The sequence below is a fragment of the Erinaceus europaeus genome, chromosome 9, assembly GCF_950295315.1.
Source record: "Erinaceus europaeus chromosome 9, mEriEur2.1, whole genome shotgun sequence".
NCBI classification, from domain to species: Eukaryota; Metazoa; Chordata; class Mammalia; order Eulipotyphla; family Erinaceidae; genus Erinaceus; species Erinaceus europaeus.
The window spans coordinates 109,636,977-109,657,244 of record NC_080170.1 but is presented as its reverse complement, the minus strand read 5'-3'; the positions used below and the strand labels follow the sequence as shown (position 1 = coordinate 109,657,244).

Below are 20,268 nucleotides of genomic sequence, written 5' to 3'. Positions count from 1 at the left end.
CAAGAAGCTGGATTTTGTTTCCATATAAGGAATAAGTTTCTGTTTTAAAGAGGAAATTTGCAGCTGAGGGAGACTGTGATCACCACCTCTTTGGAGACTTCAGGGATACCATCATAGATGACTTATAAGGAGAGGGTCAGGGTGGGTGTAGTTTTTGATAGTACTCTCCTTTTGAGCAGAGAACTAGTGGTCTTCAGTGGTTGAAAGGGAGAGAGGTGCACACACATGAAGGAATGCAGGGCCCCTTTGTAGAGGTGGAAACTGATGTCCAATAGCTGTTTTCACAACAGAAGGCAACTGGGGGGGGGGCGCGGTAGCATAATGGTTATGCAAACAGACTCTCATGCCTGAGGCTCCTAAGTCCCAGGTTCAATCTCCTGCACCACCATAAGCCAGAGCTGAGCAGTGCTCTGATGTTTCTCTGTGTGTGTGTGTCTGTCTCTCTTGAATCTCTCTCAAAAATAAAATAGATAAAATAAAATTTAAAAAAGACTATAAATAAAAGACACACAATAGATGGCAACTACTGACTCTTTCATTTTGACTTGCATGTCTATTTCTATGTTCTTGCTCTGTGGTTCTCAGAGTTCCCATCTTGGACTTTTTTTTTTTTTTTTTGACTATAGCACTGTTCAGCTCTGGCTTAGTTTGAGGTATTGCATCTGGGACTTCAGAGCCTCAGATATGAAAGTTGTTTTCATATCCATTATGGTATCTCATCAATCTGCAGTATCTTTTTCTTCTGCTAAATCGTTCCTATTGGCATACAAGGACTCTGGGCTCCTGATAGGGGGACCTTCTTTTTATAGCTCCACCAGGTCTGATAGCTGACTTAATCTTCTCAGATATAAATGAGGGCCATCCCTTCACAATCTGTAAGCTCTGCCCTAGGATTCCCATGGAATATGGCAGTAGCCAGAATTCTGCACCGAGTTCTGATTCTGGAAAGTTCTTTGATCCCACGTTCTCACTTAATCTATTGCTCACTTTTATTTGTGTTCATTCATGATATACATAAGGAGTAATAAAGCCATGTTACTGCCCCCCCACCAGGAATTTCCAACAAGCTTGCAAAACATTTAAGACAAGTGATCAAAATAAATGTATCTTGATTATTTGGATAGGTCAAGTAAAAGCTGCTTTTAGCACACATAATTGGAGAGTTTCGGATGGGTGGCTCATTTTATAGATGAGAAAATATAAGCTGTAAGAGAACAGCTTTTCCCAAAATCTTCAAGAGTGATTGCTCTGAGCTTAGGCTTTCCTTGCCTCATTCCTTGTTCATTGCTGCTTATTGCATGCAGCTCCTTTGGGGGTGAGAACAAAAGAATTTTCAGGCTGCAACCCCTAGCCTGGGAAGTAAGCAATGATTCTGAAAAAAGGGCTCATCTGACCTACTGGAAGTCTTTGCAGCCAACAGGACAATAAGGTTCTGCTTTAAGAAAAAAAACAAAACAAACAAGCAAATAACATAGAATTCTTAGGGATGCTAAGCTATGAATTGCTTTAAGTGAGTACTCCTGTTTTTTTCCATGTCTGTTTTCCTTAGTATCTTACTGCTCTCTCCTTTTCCCTTCTCTTTTACAAAAGACTGGAGTCATTTTAGACTAGATTTATTCCTGACTGATTTCACTGAACACTTTTCTGACCCCTGGAGTTGGAACTAATTTTACAAACTAAATAAGACATTCCATCCTCCTACCCCCTGACTCCACCCCCCCCCACCACTACTGTTCTAAAAGGAATTAACAATTCATGCATGGAATACAAAAATTAAGATTGCAAACAACTTACTGGGACTTTTGATGCCTGATGTTCTGTGAAGAATATGATAAAGTCTAGCTCTCAGAAGGGAGTCATGGATTAAGATGTTTGGGTGGAAAATGTTTCATTACTAACCTGCCACAAAGGCACTATGGACTAGAGTTTTGGCAGATGCACCCCTAACCCCATCCATATCTTCCCTCCACCCACATAAATAGATCAGCTTTAATAGATTACTCTTTCTTGTTCAGGTGGGAGGGAGCCTTCCCCCTGTAATAGGACAGTGTACAGAACACTTCTTTTGGGGTTAATCATTTATTCCGAGTAAGGAATTCTGTCTTCAGTGGGGCATGTTCTTCAAGGGCCAGAGCAGAGAAGGGTGGTTTTTCTGACATCCTCCAGTTGACTTTTCCATATTTGGAAATGTTTATCCACCACACTGATCTCTGAGAAGAGAAGGAGGTGACTCAGGGTTGAGGAGAAGCAGGATTTGAATTCTTGTTTCCAGAAACAAAGTTGTCCCAGTATCCTTCCCCTCCCCCCCATTCCTTAGCCCCTTGTTCTGAAAGGGGTGGAGAGAATTGCTCAGTGCTGTTCCCCAAGGGCCCCGGGGACCACCTCCTCGCAGTGGGTCTGGGCTGTGTAAGAGGGAGCGAGGGCCAGTGGAGGGCTGGCTGCCTGTGGGGCCTGACGTGGTGAGTACATCATTATTGTCAGAGCGAATGGCATTTCTGCTTGCAGCCCTGGGCCTTGGAGCCCTGAGGGTGGCTTGTTGGCACCTTGATGGGCTGTGTTGCTGGGAGCAGTGGCTGCTTTAATTTGGGGTGTGGACAGTTGCTTTTCAAGCTTTGTGCTTCTCACAGTGGGAGTTTGAGGTTACCTTTGCCTAAAGAAAAATTCTCTTTGTAGATATAGAAAAAATAAATACCTTCTCTCGCTTGAGGCCTACTTTGAGTTGAACAGAATGATAATTGTTGTTGTCTTCTGATAAGTGTTGTCTTCTTGCTGATTGCTGCGATGAATATTTGGGGCTACTGGTTGAGCAAAGGCTCAGTTTGGAGAGCAGAACTAATGGCTGGACTCACAAGTGTGCAGGCTTTTGCCATAGAGCATTTGCATGGTGTCCACAGTCTGGAACAAATATCTCGAATACTGTATAGATGAGATGGATTCTCACAGTCGGAAGGGGTCTTAGATAATGTTTTTCTCTTCTGTCTTGTATCTGCAGATTGGTATGGGCAGTGGAAGCCCAGGGAGCCCAAGTTTCTTGCCTTCAGGGTTTGAGTTTAATAGTTAGAACTAGAAGCCAGGTCTTATTTTTTTCTGCAGAAAAGATGCCCATTTTGTAGGGGACACTGGGACTCAGAGATGCCTGGGTAGTCCTCACTTTCTGTTCTAGCTGATTATGACTGAATGGAGTTCTCTTAGACCGGATCTCCTTCTGTTGTGGCATGTGGACTCAGGTGTTTGAATTTGTTTGCTTTGCTTTCTTCTTTGATTTCTAATTCTGACCATGTGAATACTGTTTGAATATGAGAAAATACTGCTATTTTCATTTTTAAATGTTAATATTATTATTTTAAAGTTTTACACTAGAGGCTTGTTATTATTGATTTACAAAATTACAAGATAACAGGGGTATGATTCTTCACTTTTTCTACCACTAGAATTTTTTATCCCCATCCCCTCCACTGGAAGCTACAACAGTTCTCCCAAGGTTGCAAATGTGGGTTAACTATCATTTATATCACCATCTGTCTATATTTGTACATATTTGCCCTTTAAAAATTTTTTATTACTTTTATTTATTTATTGGATAGAGCCAGCCAGAAATTGAGAGGAAGGGTCATAGAAAAGGGCAGAGACAGATACCTACAGTCCTGCTTCACTGCTTGCCAAGCTTTCCCCCCTGCAGGTGCATACTGGGGTCTTGAACCTGGGTCCTTGTACACTGTAACATGTGTACTCAATCAAGTGCACCACCACCCGACTTGCTCCCACCCCTTTTAAAAAAATTTTTAAAAAAATCTTTTATTTATTTATTTTCCCATTTTGTTCTTTGGCCTTGGTCTTTTTATTGTTGTTATAGTTATTGTTGTTATTGATGTCATTGTTGTTAGGACAGAGAAGAATGGAGAGAGGAGGAGAAGACAGAGAAAGGGAGAGAAAGATGGACACCTGCAGACCTGCTTCACCACTTGTGAAGTGACTCCCCTGCAGGTGGGGAGCCAGGGGCTCGAACTGGGATCCTTCCACCGTTCTTTGCACTTTGCACCATGTACGTTTAACCTGCTGCGCTACCGCCCGACTCCTCCCCACCCCCTTTTTAAGGTCCCATCTTCTCTTCCTTTCCAAGTTACACATATACCTATTACAGCATCCAAATGACTCTCCCTTTCTCCTTTTCTCTCTTCAGGTCCTGATGGAGTTAGAGTTTAGATCCCTCTGGTCATCTTCCCCTATAATTCCCTCACTCCCCCCCACCCCCACCCCCACCCCCTTGCTGGGTGTATAGGCCAAGATTCTTTTTAGGGTGCAGAAGGTGGGAGTTCTGGCTCTGTAATTGCTTTTCTTCTGGGCATGGATGTTAACAGGTCAATGCATACCCCTTCCCCCTAGCCTGTTTCTATATTTCCCTAGTGGGGTAGAGCTCTGGAGAGGTGAGGTTCCAGGACACATTGATGAGGTCCTCTGCCTAGGGAAGTCAGGATGGAATCATGATAACATATTCAACTGCATGCTGAAAGGTGGTAAGATTTAAAAGCAGGACAAAAATGATTAATGAACAGGAATCAAAAATGTAGGAATAGAGCAGATGAGAATAGGGATCTTAGAGTGTTAAGAATTGAGGAAGTCTAATTTAAGTATGTTCCTAGGGGCCTATGACTTATAGTTGTTGCTTGAGTTTGATAGCTGGCATGGAGTTGGTCTAAAATATTGTCTGAGAAGATGGTGTCACAGTTGAGAATAGGGCTAGAAAGTTGGATTAAGGCAGAGAGTAGCTTCCAATCTTGAAGAAAAATCTATGAATAAAATTAGCTGTTTATCTTATCCACCTGACCCAGGACCCATATATAGCATAGGAGCCTATGTAACCTCTGAGTCCCTGTTGGCTTGAATTTGCAGTTTATGGTCACAGCTAGCAATGTTTTAGGCTACACTTATTTCAGGACCAGTCTTCTTCAAATGGGAGGGTAGGCTGACTATACCTCCCTTCAGAGAGTGGGACAGTTCCTACCATTGCTACTTTATAGTCAGGGCGAAGTCCTGGAGAGGCCCATAAGAGAGCTTATGCTGATGTTCCTGATAAAAGTGACCAGGGATGGTAGAGAGAGGGATCTACTAAAGGTCTAGGCCCATCATATATGTGTGAGAACTCGAAGACTCCCTTACTAGGGCCCCAGAGGATGAGGTGATCCAGTATTGACCAAAAAGTTGTTAGTCGCTACTGTTTTCTGATATACTTTGCGGACTGCATCTTCTTCTTCTTATTATTAATATTATCTTATTAATTGCTGTTATTATTTACACAAAAGGGGATGATAATCTGTCCTAGAGGGAGAACTGAATAGTGGAGACCTTTTATTTGAGTTTCATCCTTGACAGTGAAAAACTCTGCATGCAATGTCCCTCTCCACCTCTACTGTTAATTCATTTGTAAAGATTTTTAAATTTATTTATTTATTTATTTATAGCCTCCAGGGTTATCACTGGGGCTTTGTGCTGCCACCACAAATCCACTGTTCCTGGAGGCGATTTTTGATTTTTAAAATTTTATTTATTTATTTATTTATTTTTAGGAAAGGACAGAGAGAAATTGGGAGAGCAGGGGAAGATAGAGAGAGAGAGGGAGATAGACACCTGAAGACGTTCTTCCTGTTTGTGAGGCATCTTCCCTACAGTTGGGTAGGAGGGGTTTGAACCGGAATCCTTGTCCAGATCCTGGTGCTTAACCTGACACTTAACCTGATGCACCACTGCCAACCACCTCAACCCCTACACCCCACACACTTCTTTCTCTTAATGAGACCAACAAAGCATCACTCTATCAGTCTGCAGGATGTTGAATGGCCATAATAACTAATTCTTTGAGGCCAGCTGAGTTTCTGATCAGCTTGGGGATGAATCCTTTGCTTCTGGGGAGGGAAGGTTGGTTTTGGGGAAGTTGATATCATTAAGAGGCAAATATTAATAGTTTCTTAGAGAGCAGAGAAAGTTCTCTCAAACCTACATTTGTTCTATTGGACAAAAAGCTAATACTAAGATGTATAATGAACTCACAAAGTTTACCAAGAACAGCAACAACAAAAGATGGAGAGAAGTTCTGAATAGACACTTCCCTAGAGAACATATACAGTGGGGCCTGGTGGTAGCTTACCTGGTTGAGTGCACATTTGATATTGTACAAGGACTGGGGTTCAAGCCTCCAGTCTTTATGTGTGTGTGTGTGTGTGTGTGTGTGTGTGTGTGTGTGTGTGTGGTGGGGGGTGTATCACTAGTGCTGTAGGTGTCTGTCTCTCCTTTCTCTTTTTATATCTTTCCTTATTGGCTGGAGACAGCCAGAAATCAAGAGGAAGGGGGAGATAGGAGAGAGACAGAGAGATAACTGCAGTCCTGCTTCACCACTTTGGAAGCTTTCCTCCTGCAGGTGGGAGCTGGGGGCTTTGAACCTGGGTCTTTGCATGTTGTGACATGCACTCAGTCAGGTGTCCCACCACTTGGCCCCCTCTTTCCTTCTCTGTTTCTCCTTTCCTCTTGATTTCTCTGTCTCTATCCAATCAATAAACAAACAAACAAACAAACTAAAAGACGTATAGCTGGCCAAACAGGTACATGAGAAATGTTCATCAGCACTTATTATCAGAGAAAAGCGGTTCAGGACAGTCCTGAGATACCACCTCACACCTATGAGAACATCCATTGCAACAGAGATAGAAACAAGTCCTGGCAGGATGTGGAGAACGAGGAACTTTTTTGCACTGTTGGCACGAATGTAAATTGCTTCCATCCCTATGGAAAATGGTATGAAGATTTTTTTTTAAGTATTAAAAATAAACCTGCCATGCAGTTGGCAATTGCTCTCCTGGGTATGTATCTGGAGAACACATACACAAAATAGTTATACAAAGAGATCTATGGACACTGAATATTCATAAGCACACACGTGTGTGCACATATACACACATACATACACAATGGGATCTTACTCACCATAATAAGGGGTGAGATCTTGTCTTTTACCACATTGTTGATAGAGCCGGAGGGGATCATGCTAGGTGAAATTAGCCAGAAGGAGAAAGATAAATACCAGATGATCTCACTTATATGTGAGGTTTAAGGAACAAAGCAGTGGAAAACACAGGGTGAAACAAAAATAAACTCATAGTTCATATCAGCAGTCCATATCAGGCAAGGGAGAGAGGATTAAAAAAAGGTGTCAGGGAGCAAGTGCCCTGTGGTGGAGGGAGATGACACTTTGTTGGTGGATCAAATGTGCTGGCGTACATGTATTTTCTTTGGCTAAGACAGAGAGCAGTTAAGAGAGGAGGGTGAGATAGGGAGAAAGAAAGATAGATACTTTTATATTTTCTTCCTGACGTTTGTGAAATACACGTAGCTGGTCTGCATATGGGCAGCAGATCCAGGCTGAGAGGGTCTGTGTGCCCCCCATTTTGGCTTCTAACTTTGAGGTTCTGGCCAGGGAACCAGAGGGCAGTGGTTTCCTGTCTCTGACTTCTTAGCTGTGGACTACTGGAACACCCCAAAGCAGCTCTGAAGAACACACTGCTTCCTTTGCTCTCCCTGGCTATTTTTATAATGCATTCTTTCCCACCAAGGCTCTGGGACATTCGGAGTGATGTTGACTTTATGGGCCATGTTTAACATACTGTTCCTTACATTCCTGAAGAGATTCTTGTCTGCTGTCAACTCCCTGGCATGAGCTTCCCACCACTCTGCAGCAGGTGCTTGAGGTCTCCTGGAACCTAGAAGAGCTGGGACTTTAGGACTTCATCTTGACTTGAGGGTTCTGGTCAAAGGGACCCTCCCAGCCTTCCTATTTCATTTACATTTCAGTTCATACTTGCTGACTCTTTTGTGCCCTTAGTGACTCCTTAAAGTTTTGTTTTTTTTACTTCTATCTATCTATCTATCTATCTATCTACCTAATCTTTTTCTATAATTTTTATTTATAAAAAGGAAACACTGACAAAAACCATAGGATAAGAGGGTTACAACTCCACACAATTCCCACCACCAGGACTCTGCATCCCATCCCATCCCCTAATAACTATCCTATCCTATCCTATCCTATCCTATCCTATCCTATCCTATCCTATCCTATCCTATCCTATCCTATCCTATCCTATCCTATCCTATCCTATCCTATCCTATCCTACTCTATTAAAAATATTTATTTATTCCCTTTTATTGCCCTTGTTGTTTTATTGTTGTAGTTATTATTGTTGTTGCCATTGTTGGATAGGACAGAGAGAAATGGAGAGAGGAGGGGAAGGCAGAGAAGGGATGGGAAACAGACACACCTGCAGACTTGCTTCACCACTTGTGAAGCAACTCCCCTGCAGGTGGGGAGCCAGGGGCTCGAACCAGGATCCTTATGTTTGTCCTTGCGCTTTGTGCCACCTGCGTTTAACCCGCTGTTCTACCACCCGACTCCCAACTTTCCTATTCTTTATCCCTCTGGGAGCATGGACCAAGGATTATTATGGGGTACAGAAAGTGGGAGGTCTGGCTTCTGTAATTGCTTCCCCTCTGAACATGAGCGTTGACAGGTCCATACATTTGCGTCCAGGGTTACAGTTGGGGGGTTGATGAATCTACTACTCCCAGTGGCCTTTTTTTTCTCCAGTTTTTATTGGATAGGACAGAAAAAAATTGAGAGGAGAGGGGGAGATAAAGAGATAAAGAGGGAGAGATAAAGATAGATACCTACAGACCTGCTTGTGAAGCGCATCCCCTGCAGGTGGGGAATGGGGACTCAACTCAGATGCTTGTGCAGGTCCTTGCTCTTAGTACTATGTGCGCTTAACTGGGTGTGCTACTGTCTGGCCCCATGATTCTTTTATTATTATTACTTTGTTTACTATGTGTTTTTAATTTGATAGAACAAAGAGAAATTGAGATGGAGAAGGGAGATAGAGATTGCTAGAGAAAAAGAGAGCTTCTTGTTCATTAACTGTGATTGTTTCTACTTACAAATGAAGAAACTGTGCCCTCAATTGAAGGAAGTGACTTCCCTTAGATTCCTTAACTAATTAGTGATGGTGGGGTATTTAAAAGCTATGCGCACATCTCTGGATTCCGTGATAGAATTCCATTTTCTCTACACGTGTAGCTTTCCTCCTACAGGTGGAGACTGGGGGCTTGAACCTGGATCTTTGCACATGGTAACATGTCCATTTAACCAGCTATACCAACAGCTCAGAGCCCCTCCCCAGAAATTCCTTTTTCTTTTTTTTTTTTTTTTTTTGCCTCCAGGGTTATTGCTGGGGCTTGGTGTCTGCACCACAAATCCACTGCTCCTGGAGGCCATTTTTTCCCCCCTTTGTTGCCCTTGTTGTCTTACCTTTGTTGTGGTTATTATTGTTGTTAATGATGTCATTGTTGGATAGAATAGAAAGAAATGGAAAGAGGGAGGGGAAGACAGAGAGGGGGAGAGAAAGATAGGCACCTACAGACCTGCTTCACCACCTGTGAAGTGAACCCCCCCCCCCCCCCGCAGGTGGGGAGCCGGGGGCTTGAACCGGGATCCTTGCCTTGGTCCTTGCCATTTGCAGTTAACCTGTTGCATTACTGCCTGACACTCCCCCCCCCCAGAAATTCCTTTTAATGAAACGTGTAAATGCCCCAGTTTTCATTGGAGAAAGTGGTCTCAAAGAAGTTAAGCAATCTAGTAAGGTAGAGGTCAGACTAGGTTGGGCATCCAAGATTACTGACTATATTCTTGATCCCAGGCCTCTTGGTATTCCATGGTGAGCTTGTTGGTCTAAGACGGGACATGCCCAGAGATCAGAGTCTAAATCATCATACAGACTCTCTGACAGCTTCTTCAGACACTCTTCAAAATAGTTAGCAGTCTATAGTTACCAGGTTTTTTTTTCCCCCAAACTCTTAAAGACCATCTTTTAAAAACAATGCTTTGTTTTGCTCATTTACATTCTTTTTAGAATTTCTTCCATATCACCCATTCATTTAGTCTACAAACATTTATTGAGTTCTTACTGTATGCCAGGCATTGTGCTAGGTGCTGGGGATTGATTCAAAGATAATTTGGAGGCGTATGGAAGGGGAGTGGATAATTACAGCACAGTGAGATAAGTGCTATAATAGGGAGATATAGAAAGAACTAGAAATAACACTATGAATAACATTTCTGAACAAATTGCCTTCTTTTCTCTTTTTGGATTATTCCCTTATGTATATTGCCCAAAGTGGGATTACTGGGTCATTTAAAAGATGAAAACAATTTGGCACAAAAAGATGTAATGACTTGCCTGGGGAATAGAGCTCCATTTTCAACAGAGGGGGAAATTGTTGACAACTCCAGATTTAGACACTTCACCAGCAAGATGGGGCGGGTTTTACACTAGTCTTATCAGTGCAGTAGCGTTCAGTAGGGTTGGTGGGGGTGCCATTTTGAAACTTGCCAGCAGGCATGTAGAAACATGAACCCTTATATTTAATCTCACAAATTAATTTTATTCCTCATAAGAATTTAGCTGTATCACTATGATTGCTTCCACTTACATATGAAGAAAACTGTGCCTTTGATAAAAGCAAGGGGCTTGCCCAAGATTCCTCAACTAATTCGTGATTGGTGGGGAATCTAAGAGCTGTGTGCACATTGTTGGGTTCTGTGATCAAATTCCATATTTGTTCTCATGCTCACTTCAACAGGGGCTCTAGCTAGTGCCTGAGATTTATTTAAAGACCTATAGTAACTCTTCTCAAGAAGTCCAAGGAGGCTGAGTGGTAGCTCACTTGGTTAAGCGTACATATTACAGTGTGCGAGGACCTGGGTTCGAGCCCTCAGCTCTCACCTATATGGGGGGAAGCTTCTTAAACAGTGAAGCTGTGCTGCAGGTCTCTCTTTCTCCCTCCCTCCCTACTTCTCTCCTTCTTTCTTGATTTCTCTCTGTTGCTATCCAATAAATAAATAAATAAAATGAAAAAAAAGAAGTCTTAACCCCAAAGTCATAGGGGAGAAACAGTGTCTTTGTATTAGTGACCCCAGCTTATTTCTCATGTTCTAAAATGGCATGGCGGTAGCCCTGGAGTTCAGCATCCTAAGAAAAGCTGAATCTATTGCCAGTTTCCCTTGGAGGCATTTATTCCTACTCTCATATTTTTGGCATTAAGCAAAATCTCTTGCTCCTGGTAACCAGGGCTCATCGTAACTAGGCATCAGTACATGTCCAAGATGAACTCCTTGCTGCTCCAGCTCACCCACTCTGAGCCAGCTACATTCCCTCCCTTCCCTTATATACCCTCTGCATTTTCTTGCCTTCATGCTTTAGATCATTTCTCATTCAGCTCGACAGAGCTTCTGCCACCTGAATCTGTTGAACTTCTCCTCTTTCACATTTCTGCGCTGATGACACCTTCTGAATAAGGACACCAACTGCTCCTTACCGTCTACCTTCTCCATGCGCTTGGAGTGATTGTTCTGTTCTTTTTAAAAATTTTTTTATTATCTTTATTTATTTATTGGGTAGAGACAGCCAGAAATCAAGAGGGAAAGGGGAGGTAGAGAGGGAGAGAGGCAGAGAGACACCTGCAGCCCTGCTTCACCACTCATGAAGCTTTCCCCCTGCAGGTGGGGACCAGGGGCTCGAACCTGGGACCTTGCACACTGCAACATGTGCGCTCAACCAGTTGTGCCACCACCTGGCCCCTGTTCTGTTCTTTATTTTTGGAGTAATTGTTCTGTTCACTTGGAGTGATTGTTCTGTTCTTTATTTTTGTTAACTCACACCGCAGTGAACTATGGGGCAAGAGAGGTGCTCATTTGCATGTGAACTGGATTCAAACCCCGACTATGATACTTCCTAGTTGGCTGTTCCCTCAGGTCAGTTAAGCTCATCCTTACCAGTCAAATGGGCATAGTCACACTGAGTCAAAGGATTGTTTTGAAGATTTTATTGTTGCCTGTGACTTAGACATGCGAGACCTATAAATAAAGTCCCATTCGAGGGAAAAAATTCCTATAGCCTCACTGGTGATTAATTGCAGTCTCATCACTGGTTGACAACCTCAGTAACATGGCATCAGGCCTTACTGGTAAGTGAGATACGATGCAACGTATTGGATGGACCTGTGACTCCTGCTCCTCAGTGACAGGAAAGAGACTAGAGCCTGTGTTCAACCTGCAGTTATCAAGTGGTATCGTGTTGGCATTTGTCTGGAGGCAGAGTGGAAGTCCTGCTTGGATATGAGACTTGGTTTCTCTCCCACGTCATCCATAGGTGTGAATTCCAGCTGTAGAGGAAAGGTTCAGTGAAGGGGCAACATTGAAAACCACCAGCTTTACCAACTTTTCTATAAGTGCAGCCACAGAGAAAATGGCCCCTTCAGAAGAAACTCTAGTTCAGACATTGCCACTCTAGTTAGCCTTGAAAACTGACCAATGAGGGGGCAGGCTTGTGGCACACTGGGTTAAGCACACATAGTACTAAGCTCAAGAATTGGAGCAAGGAACTGGGTTCGGGCCCCAACTCCCCACTTGCATAGAGGATACTCCACGGGCAGTGAAGATGGTCTGCAGGTGTCTGTCTTTCTCTCTCCCTCTCTAGCTCACCCTCCTCTCTCAATTTCTCTCTGTCTTATCCAATAAAATGGAAAAAAAAAAAAAAAGGCTACAACGAGCAGTGGATTTGTAGTGCAGGGACTGAGCCCCAATGATAACACTGGAAGAAAAGACAAAGAAAGAAAGAAAGAAAGAAAGAAAGAAAGAAAGAAAGAAAGAAAGAAAGAAAGAAAGAAAGAAAAAGAAAAGAAAAGAAAAAGAAACTTACCAATGAAGTGGATTCTAGTCCTAAAGTGAAAGCACCACTATTTAACATTCTCTTGCACCATCTCCCAAAATACAATACCCATGAGTCCCAAGATCAGAGTTTTTTTTAGCTTGGAATACAAGGTCCTCCATGTTCTGGCCACAACATTCTTTTCCAGCCTCATGTCCTACCACATCCCTCCATGTCCTCTGTCCTAGCCTCTCCAGATTAGTCACTTTCTCTGATCAGAAACTCCTGAAGACATTAGCACAGCATATTCCTTGGACCCGTTTTTCTCCCACTCATACGTGGAAATCTTGGGGATCCAGGCTGAGCTTAGAGCCCATCACTGACAGAGGTTTCTCAAACAATCCAAAGGACAGTGTCAGAAATGATACTTTGAACCCTTTTCACTATGTTTTGTATCTCTGAATGTGTGTCCACTGAGGTAGTGAACTCTTTGAAAACTCAACATATGTGCCAATGAGTACCTATACCTGCTAAGTCCAAACTCAGCAGTTTATGGGGGGATAAGAGGTGCTGCAAGTATCTGTTTAGTACATTTCTGAGTGCAGGGCACTTGACATGTCACTAAACAGTTGTGTTAGAGAGGTGTTCATAACTTCATGCTAGGGTTCCTCATAGTTGGTTGAATCATGAGCTCAGTTATTTGAATTCTGTTCTGAAACTGACGTAAGATCAGCTCACTGCTAACCCCTCTCAGACCTGCTTCCCACATGCCCAGACGTCTGCTTAATGTCAGGCTTCGGAGCTTTTTATTTTGTATAAGAAAATAGCAATGTGCAATTCAGTGTGGATGTGCCTGCTTCTGAGATGGGCAGCTTCCCCCCACCCCCCAGTGAAAGAGAGGAAGAGAAGGAGAGAGGGGGAGGGGAAGGGAGAGGAAGAGGGAGAGGGGGAGGGGGAGGGGGAGGGAGAGAGAGAGGGAGAGGGAGAGGGAGAGGGAGAGGGAGAGGGAGGGGGAGAGAATCAATCCATGGCACCAAAGCTACTTTTAATACCTTTGGGCTGGGATTCAAACCCTGAGTCATGCACATGGCAAAGCGCTGCTACCCAAGTGGCCGATTCTTTCTGAGTCTAGTCTGATATTTCAAATGCTTTTTAATTCAACACTCTTCCTGATATTGACAGAATGATTGTCTATAGTATAGTTGCAGTTGCAAAGTAGTGAAAAAAAGCCATGAACCTGATTTTTGAAGATTCAAGTTCTAGTCATGACTGTAGGATTTCTTACTAGCCTTACCACTCTGTTCTAACTATGCTGACCTTTGTTTTTCCTAGGTGTATAATGGGAAATCTTTCTGGTAGGTTTGAAGGAAAGTTTAAGTGAGGTTTAAACACTTATTTGGGATTTTTATTACTATGTGCTTCCAATGCTAGATTTGAAGACCATTTAAAAAGATCATTTCTAGTAGAGAATGCACCCTAATGTGCAAGACTGTGGTTAAGTTTAAGCCCTGGCACATATGGGAGTATCATGGGTGATGCTAGAGGAAGCTCCACGGGTAGTGAGTGGAGCAATGCTTTTGTGTTTTTATTGTCTCATTTTCCTTCCTTGCCTTCCTTCCAACACCCAAGAATTAAAAAATGAAAAAAATAGGGGCTGACTTCTCTAGGCAGACGACCTCACCACTGTGTCCTGGAACCTCACCTCCTCAGAGCCCTATCCCACTAGGAAAAGATGGAAACAGGCTGGGACTATGGATTGTCCTGTCAACACCCATATTCAGCAGAGAAACAATTACAGAAGCCAGACCATCCACCTTCTGTACCCCATAAAGATCTTTGATCCATACTCCCAGAGGGATAAAGAATAATGAACCTTCTAATGGAGGGTATGGGATACAGAGCTTTGGTGGTGGGAATTATATGGAATTGTACCCCTGTTGTCCCACAATCTTGTTGATAATTTTTAAATCGCTAATATAAGAACAAACAAACAAGTAAACAAGGGCTGGGAAGGTCATCTGGCACTGGTAGCTGCATGTGGGAGGCCTTGGGTTTGTTCCTGGTGCCATAAATAAATAAACAGATAACAAGAGTATCAAAATTAATCTATCTTAAGGAAAATGCTTTTTTAAATATTTATTCCCTTTTGTTGCCTTTGTTGTTTTATTGTTGTAGTTATTATTGATGCTGTCGTTGTTGGATAGGACAGAGAAAATGGAGAGAGGAGGGGAAGACAAAGATGGGGAGAGAAAGACAGACACCTACAGACCTGCTTCACCACCTGTGAAGCGACTCTCCTGCAGTTGGGGATCCGGGGGCTTGTACCAGGATCCTTACTCTGGTCCTTGTGCTTTGCGCCACACGTGCTTATCCACTGCGCTACCACCCGACTCCCTGGAAAATGCATTTATGTGTAAGGATATATGATTTTTTTTTAGGTGGCAGATTGAATTTTTAGTGAGGGGACATGCATCATCTAACAGAAAACATAAGTGACTTCTAAAACTCAGCTGTAGTCTACATAAATTAGAACCATGGGACTGACAATCATAGAAACTTTGGAAGATAAGGGATGTATATTATATTTAGGTGTGTGCTGTGCATGTTGACTAGGGAATTTCAGGGATTATTACCTACATCTTGATAGGTAGGTGGTATTAAAGCTCTTTTGCAAACTGGAAAGCTCGAGCTCAGGGTGATTAAATAAGTAATAAGGCTTCAGTGTCTTTTAGTGGGAGAATTAATAGTTTATGGTAAATACAGTTATTGGTATATGTGTAAAATTAATCAGTTTTCTGCAAAACACTCTCACCCCCAACCCAGGTCCTTCTCCACCATCATGCATCTGAAACCATCAGGACCTGAAACCAACTCCCGCACCCCAGAATTTACTTTGGCGCAGTACACCAAACCCAGGGCGCAGTACACCAAACCCAGGGCGCAGTACACCAAACCCAGGCCAAGTTCTGCTTTGTGTTTTCTCTTTTTGTTCTTAGTTCTCAGTTTCTGTCTGTGAGTGAGATCATCCCATATTCATTTTTTTTCCCCTGGCTTATCTCACTTAATGTGATTTTTCAAGTTCCATTCAAGATGAGATGAAGAAGGTGTATTCATCACTCTTGATAGCTGAGTACTATTTATTGTGTATATATACTACAACTTTATTAGCCACTCATCTGTTGTTGGACACTTAGGTTGCTTCCATGTTTTGACTATTACAAATTGTGTGATGAACATAGGAATACACAGATCTGTTTGGATGGGTATGTTTGATTCTTTAGATTATACTCCTAGGAGAGGAACTGGTCATATGGCAGGTGCATTTCTAGCCTTCTGAGAGTTCTCCAGACTGCTCTCCACAGGGGTTGGACTAATTTACATTCCTCCTAGCAGTGTAGGAGGGTTCCTTTGACCCCACAACCTCTCCAGCATTTGCTGCTGTTACCTTTTCTGATGTATGACATTCTCACAGGAGTGAAGTGGTATCTCATTGTTGTCTTTATTTGCATTTCTCTGACAATCAATGACTTGGAGCATTTTTTATATGTCTGTTGGTCTTATGGATCTCTTCCTTGGTAAATATTATGTTCAGACCCTCCCTCCACTTTTGGATGGGTTTTTTTTTTTTTTTTTGGTTGCTCAGATTGGTGAACTTTTTCTGTATTTTTGGCTATTAGCCTTTAGTCTAGTATATGACATGTAAAGATCTTCTCCCATTCTGTAAAAAGTCTTTGTTTGGGTGGTGGTTTCTTTTGATGTGCAGAAGCCTTTCAATTTGATGTAGTTCCATTGGTTTATATTTGTTTGTCTTCCTTGCAATTGGATTTGTACCATTGAAGATGCCTATAAAACTTAGCTAGAAAAGAATTCTGCCAATATTTTCCTCTATTTGATCATTTCTGGTCTAATATCCAAATCCTTGATCTATTTGGAGTTTACTGAGACCAATATCTTTTTATTTATTTTTCATTAGTAATTTAATAATGATTAACAAGATTGTAATTTAACAGTTGTATAATTCCATACAGTTGTCTCTACGAGTGTTCCATGTCCTGTTCTCGCCACTGGAAACTTCCCTATTCTTTATTCCTCTGAGAGTATGGGCCAGAATTCTTGATGGAGTGAGTGCAGAAGGTGGAAGGTCTGGCTTTGTAATTGCTGGACATGAATAAGGGCAGGTCAGTCCATACCCCCCATCTGTTTCTGTCTTTCTCTAATGGGGTAGGGCTCTAGAGAGGTGAGGTGCCAGGACACATTGGTTGTCTTCCCCGGGAAGCCAGGATGGACTCATGATAGCATCTGCAACTTGTTGTTTAATAAATAGGTAGGAACAGAGGAGATGAAATTAAGGATCTTCATTTTGGAAGAAGCTAGGAAGTCTATTTTAGGTGTGTTCCAAGGGGCCCATGACTTAAGTAATTTTTGCCTGAGCCTGATAGTTAACATTCAAGTGGACTAAAAATATTGTCTGGAAAGGTGTAGTCAGAGTTTAGAATAGGACTAGAAAGTTGGATTAGGGTAGAGAATAGCTCCCAAACATGAGCAAAGTGTATAAATACCATTAACTACATCAGTCTGACCTAGGCCCATATATGTTTATCTTTAGCACAGGAGCATGTGCAGCCTCTATGTCCCTGTCAGTCTGAGCTTGTAGTCCATGGTCACAGCTGGCAACATTCTAGGCTGCACTCATTTCAGGACCAGTCTTCCTTGTGGCTGGGTGGGATGACCACTTCAGAGAGCAGGGGGTCCCTACCATTGCTACTTGATAGTGAGGGCAGTGTCCTCATCATAAGTCCCCAAGGGGTTATGCTGATGTTTCTGATGGAAGTGACCGGTAATGGTGGAGAGAGGGATCTATTAGAGGTGCAGGCCCATCATATCTATGTGGGGATCCAAGGATTCCCTAACTAGAGCCCCAGATGATGGGGTGATCTGGTATTGACCACAAAAGCTAACATTAAGTGAGCCAGTCTCTTGCCCTTATCCTTATCTTGCCCTTAGCTTTTGTAGTCCTTTCTTTATCTCAAGTCCGATATCTTAGGTCTTAGACTTCCTCCACAATGATCTTTAGAACTCCTTCCCATTTACAGATGTGACAAGGCCTTCCTTTATTGTTATTACTACTATTTTTAATCTTTTCTCCTCTTCCTCCAGGAACCACCACTAATTCTGACCCAGCTAAAGTGGTAGGTATTTTTGCAGTCCTGATGTCCCAAAACTTGCTTCATGAATCGATACGAGTGTCTTGCCTTTTCCTGTCAAATGTCTGCTTAATTTAAGCCCGTTTGACTATACACACTCATCAAGCTTGACTTCTTTGTCTCCTTTTTCAGATGCTTGCTATTGCTTCACTCTACTTTGGGATCAGGGGTCTATTTGTAGAGGACTTCTTGGGGGGGTGGGTGGGAGCAATGACTCTCATCTTGAATCACTTACCAGAGAGAAGACTTTGGCCAACCTTTCCTTTACCTTTCAGGGCCTGTTCCATAAAGAATCAGAACACTCGGAGGTATTCCTGAGATTTTTAAAATTCTGCATGTTTCGTGGTGTCAAAACCATCAATTTCAACTGAGCTGCGTAATCCTGCAGCTGTTTCTCTGATACTTTTCAATCTTTAGATTTAATCTATTCAACAATGTATAATTTTTTAAAGGGATGCTTTTCTAGACATTTTTGAAATATAAAGGTGTGGGGGGGATAAATGGATGTTAAAAAATAGAAAACAACTAATTAAATAGTATATAGCATGTAATTCTCCTTGGAAACTTACCATGAAATTGAAGAGCACTTCAACAACTGGTAATTTAAATTGCATTTGAACTCTGCTAATGGTTTGTTTGCATGGGAACTTCAATCATTTCACAGCGGTTCTGTAGCAAAGCTGCTTGTTCTCTTTATGGAAAAGAGGGGGAAAAAATTACTGCACGAGAAGTTGACTCTGGAAAAAGGAGACTGCTTTCATTTGAGCACAGAGGGAAGCTGGCAAGTGTGTGAGCAATGTCCCCAGGGCCTAGGGTGGAGAGCTTTGCCTTTCCGTAAAGTTTAGAAATCCAGGAAGTTAGATGCCCTTTGCTGCTTTTGTAGAAATGGTTCTGTTTCATGTGTCCCACCCTGCAAGTAGAGGGTTAGTTTCCTGCGGCGGAGGGGTGGGGGCTGTCTTTCTGTTCTGTATGAGGTTTCACTGTCCAGAGTCCAGCCGTGGCTTCTTAAAAAGCCATTGCCTCGCCATTTGGAAATTGCACCTTTCTCTCATTTCAATGGGGTAGCTGGAAGAATTCTAATCTTCTTGGAGATCACTTGTTCTCTGGCAGCTCACTGCTTTGCTGAGATCATCCTCATTTTCCTAATTAAGTTCTCCCTACCATTGGGCTGCACTATGAGAACTTTGAAGCAAGTGTTTAAAGGCCTGGCCTTTAAGTCCTGGTTTTGCTCCAAACCTGATGATGTGACCTCGGGTAAGTCCCTCTGCCCAGTGAGACTCTGTGTCCTCCTCTGTCAAAGGGGCTGGGGCTGTAACTGGGTCTAGTTGGGGCAAGCCTAGGACAGCATGCCTCTGAGGGTGGGAGCTTTTTTTTTTTTCCTCCTTTTAATTTGCAGTTTGCCTTTTTTCCACCTCTTTTTTTTTTTTAATTAGTGATTTAATAATGGCTTATAAGACTACTATAAGGATATAGGTCCACACTGTACCTATCATCTGATGGCTCTTCAGATAATCACTTATCTATTCTGGTTCCCAGATGCTGCTTCTTTCACTTAGAATTTCTTTCTACCCCAAACCCCCAGTCTCTCTCTCTCTCTCTCTCCCTCCCCTCCCCCATGTCATTGGCATTTCTCTGCTTAGGCAGACTTTTTCAGATAGGAAGAGAGACAGATAGTCAGGAAACTGGGGTGAGGAGAGATACCCAAGAATGGAAGGAAGCTTCTCCGAGTGCAGTCAGTGGAGGCTTGGGATGGAAGCTGGGTTGCACCTGTTATAAATCGGGTGCACTCTCTAGGTGACATATTTTGGTGAGCCTAAGGTGGATTCACTTTTAAGGACACTTTCAACTTCGAGCTTGTATGGTTATTTGGAGACTGAACTAGTTAATATACTGGAAATGATATATAAGTATAAAAAGAAAACTGGAAGGCTTAGTCTATCTGGTTTATGCATTTCTCCATCTATAAAAGACACATTTCTTAGTTTTTCTTCTTCATTTTTAAAATTTCATGTACTATAGATGAGGATCTATACTAGGGCATCAGCCATCCAGGAGGTGGTATAGTGGTTAGTGCATTGGTCGTACCAATATGAGGTCCGGTGTTTGATCCCTGGCATTGCACGTGACAGGGTGATGTCCTGGTTGTCTCTGTCTCTTTGCTATGTCATCAATGTAGAAATATATCTTAAAAGAAAAAAAGAACTAGGGGCCAAGTGGTGGCACATCTGGCTAAGTGCACACATTAGAGTACACAAGGACCTGGGTTCAAGCCCCTGGTCCCCACCTGCAGGTGGGGAAGCTTCATGAGTGGTGAAGTA

General features: G+C 42.6%; 1 protein-coding gene across 10 annotated transcripts in view; it reads left to right on the top strand.

The window, feature by feature from the left end:
- Nucleotides 1-20,268, top strand: part of LOC103115819 (lipoma-preferred partner) — a 474,645-nt gene that overhangs the window by 56,686 nt on the left and 397,691 nt on the right. Inside the window, exon 1 of one of the 10 annotated variants that reach the window (XM_060198524.1) lies at nucleotides 2,305-2,459. The exons of the other annotated variants lie outside the window; for them this stretch is intronic. The gene's annotated coding sequence lies outside the window, so the exon portion shown is untranslated. Of the gene's footprint in view, nucleotides 1-2,304; nucleotides 2,460-20,268 lie in introns of those variants that run through there. 10 annotated transcript variants of the gene reach the window in all.